Genomic DNA, 3,604 nt, shown 5'->3' with positions numbered 1-3,604 from the left:
GAATATGAAAATATGGAACAGACTCCTTATGTGTGTGCTGCATTTGAGTTGCATTGATCATGTGTTTTGTCGATTGAGTGTTCATCCAGCATTTGTTAATTTAGTAACGAAACAAGTAATTCTTTCAGAACTACAAAACTTGTGTTAATGTTGTTGGGATGCAATAAAATGTCTAGTGAATACAGTCTTTATTACATTTATATTAACGTATGAAATTATGTATTTATAATAATGGTATCACGGTAATCGGGTCCAAAACGATTTTATTTAGAATTTCATGCAGCATTTTTCATAGCAAATTATATGCATAATAATTTGAGTGAAAAGTTTAATTGAAAAATTAAATTTCACATTTTTGCCTGTTTTGCTTTGATGACAGCAGAACTCGAGCTACATAATTCGTTTTGTCATGGTTCTTTAAAACGTTTTTTTTTTTTTTTTTTGCAAGCTTAAAATACATTTACATTTCTGTATTTGGCAGACACTTTGGTCCATAGTGACTTATAAAAGAAGGAACAAAAAATAGATTAAACTACACATTTTTAGTGCATTCTCATATTAAATATTTAAGCATACATTTCTGAATAAACATAGTTCTCTGAATATCAGAAATGTTTGGAAGCCGCTGGCTGAACATAATGGGGAAAATACCACAATATAATGAAATTAATGAATTTAAAAACACCCAGTCATGTGAAATGACACTATGAGGATCATAATGAGGTCAGTGTTGTCCAGGTTTTAAACCAGGGGTTTCCAACCTGTTTTGTCATATTGACACCTATTTACATGAAACACACTGATATTTGAGGTAATAGAACCTTTCAAAATTTATTGAATTCTTCTGTTCACTTGCCAAATATTTCTGTTGTTTATTTTCTTATGGTTATTATATTTGAATGATTAATTCATACATTTTTACTTAATAAAGCATTTGCATTTCTATTACAATTGAATGAAACTTCTGCAGTTCCTCCAGGAACCTCTAGGGGTTTGCACCCAAATTTAGGAAAACCTGTTATAGATACTACAATACAGCATGTAACGCAGGCTGCTGCCTCCCAATATACTGAACTTTAAAATATAGCAGAGACCTAACAAAGCTCAATTCATTTAGTACAGTATTATCAAACATTATTATGCATCGATGTCAGTTTTGGTTTTGTCCCTCATGACAATGTCCTTCCCTCTTCTTGGGATCTAAACATGGCATCATAAAACTCAGCTCCTTCACAAAAGAAATACAGTAATCAAACATCTCATGTGTAGTAACAGAAGGTCAGCTCTGTTTCTGCTCTTCTGTGGTGTCCTGAGGCGGTGAAATTGTCCTGGCTTTATTCTTGCGTGACGCTCTTCTTCCCTCTGCTGGTGAAGTCTGGGGTTGCGAGTCTGTGATATATGTCAATAGTACATCTACAGGTGCATCTCAATAAATTAGAATGTCATGGAAAAGTTAATTTCAGTAATTCAATTTGAGTTGAATTACTGAAATAAATTAACTTTTCCACGACATTCTAATTTATTGAGATGCACCTGTACACTCTGCTTCATGACAGTGTCTAAAACATTTTGTTCCTCTTGTGAAAAACGTCCCAAAACATAACGGTCGACAGGCGTTTTACCCAATGGTCGCCCAATACCAACACACAGCCGTGACATCACCTGCGGGAACATTCAACATGTGTTGTTAAAATGAATTTCTACAACAAACCACTACAGCTGATGTAGTGATGCTCTATAAGATATTTGCTAACTTACATCAGTGTGAAGGCAGTCTACACATGATCTTACGCCATTGTGACCCCTGAGATGAAGAAAATATGGATCAATCACCAATTAACTCAACATACATATTAAGAGAAAAGAAAAGTTATCAATACAAAAATCTGATGAAAAGTTTGCACTCACCTTGCACTTCCACCATGTTTAATGCCGAACTTCCCAAGTGGTTTGTCAAGCTCATCGTGAATCAAGAGAATATGTTCGGGTGAAATTAAATATTTGCTAGCTGGAAAAAAAAAATTCAAATAAAGAAGAAATAAATTCAGATATCCGAGGATTAAAATGAGGCGGGTGGAAAAGTAATAGTGTTATTATAACACGATACAATGCGTCTCACCTGCTTTTGCCACACTCACGCCATTGACATTCATGAGTAACTTGGGTCGAAGAAGAACCAACTGGATATCTTGAAGATGTGTTACAGTGACCTCCCCTGATACCTGTCGGTCAGATCTCCAGCTATCCGGTGCTCCCAAACGTTCAGCTAACATTGTGAGCACAGCCATACCAACACTATGCCGAGAGCCATTCATGCCAGGGTTTCCCAGCCCGACAACCTGAAACAACAGCAATACACAATGAGACTCAGTCATATACACGCTTAATACACGCAGATATGTTCACTGAATATAAACCTAACAGACCACTCAGATCATTAGGATCGAGTCAGTTAGAAATACCAAGAGTTCACAAAAAACAAGGGGAGTCCGCTTTTAGTTATTATGCCGCCCGCAGTTGGAATCAGCTTCCAGAAGAGATCAGATGTGCTAAAACATTAGTCACATTTAAATCTAGACTCAAAACTCATCTGTTTAGCTGTGCATTTATTAAATGAGCACTGTGCAATGTCCGAACTGATTGCTCTATATTTTATGTATAATCATTTTCTATTCTTAACTGTTTTAAATTCATTTTAAACCTCTTAAATCAATTTTTAAATAATTTTCAAAGTTTTTAAATTCCTTGTTTTATTGTGATTATTTTTTAAAATGATTATTTTCTTTTTTTTTTATGTAAAGCACTTTGAATTACCAATTTCAATTTAAATTATTTTTTAATTCATGCTTCAAATATTTAATTCAAAATAATGCTTTTATTTGTGTGATTATTTTATGATTATCCTTTTATGTAAAGCACTTTGAATTACAATTGTGTATGAAATGTGCTATATAAATAAACTTGCCTTGCCTTAATATGCACTAGCACCAATTGTAACTGCTGTTAGTAACCTTTTTTCATTAGTTAAATCCTTTTTACTTTTCATATATAATGCCTTGCCAGAATGGCCACTTTATATAGTGGGTATAGAAAAGAATCACACCCATTTAAAATAAATCACACTTTGTTGCTTTGCAGACTTGAATGAAGATGGACACAGTTTTTGTTTTATCCAGCTGTATTTACTCCGTGCAACTCATGCCAGAAAAAAAAAAACAGAATCAATGAGTTGGAAAAGGGATCACCCTCTTGTGTCAGTATTTTGTTGAACCACTTTTTGCTTTAATTACAGTCTTTAGTCTGTTGGGATATGTCTCTGTCTCTACTAACTTTGCACATCTAGACTTTGCCATATTTGCCCACTCTTCTTTGCAGAACTGCTCGAGTTCAGTTCAATTGTATGGTGACCGTTTTGTAGACTGCAGTCTTCAAGTCATTCCACAGATTTTCAATGGGGTTTAAGTCTGGGCTCTGACTAGGTCATGCAGGACATTCACCTTTTTCTCCTTCAACCACTGTGTGCTCAGTTTTGCTGTGTGCTTTGGGTCATTGTCATGTTGGAAGGTAAACCTTCTTCCCATTGACAACTTTCTGGCAGAGGGCA

At 34.9% G+C, this 3,604-nt stretch overlaps 1 long non-coding RNA gene across 1 annotated transcript in view; it reads right to left on the bottom strand.

Annotated features, from left to right (window-relative positions):
- Positions 1–1,542: 1,542 nt before the first annotated feature.
- The window catches only part of LOC107672557 (uncharacterized), an 11,513-nt gene continuing 9,451 nt past the window's right edge, over positions 1,543–3,604 (bottom strand). The window contains exons 3-4 of the long non-coding RNA XR_001632325.1: positions 1,759–2,295; positions 1,543–1,662 (exon numbers count right to left, since the gene is read on the bottom strand). This is a non-coding gene — a long non-coding RNA (uncharacterized LOC107672557). The remainder of the gene's footprint in view (positions 1,663–1,758; positions 2,296–3,604) is intronic.

This window comes from Sinocyclocheilus anshuiensis, unplaced genomic scaffold, assembly GCF_001515605.1.
Source record: "Sinocyclocheilus anshuiensis isolate Anshui unplaced genomic scaffold, SAMN03320099.WGS_v1.1 scaffold176, whole genome shotgun sequence".
In the NCBI taxonomy this organism is placed as follows: Eukaryota; Metazoa; Chordata; class Actinopteri; order Cypriniformes; family Cyprinidae; genus Sinocyclocheilus; species Sinocyclocheilus anshuiensis.
Note: the sequence above shows the minus strand (reverse complement) of the source record. Positions and strands in the feature narration are given on the sequence as shown.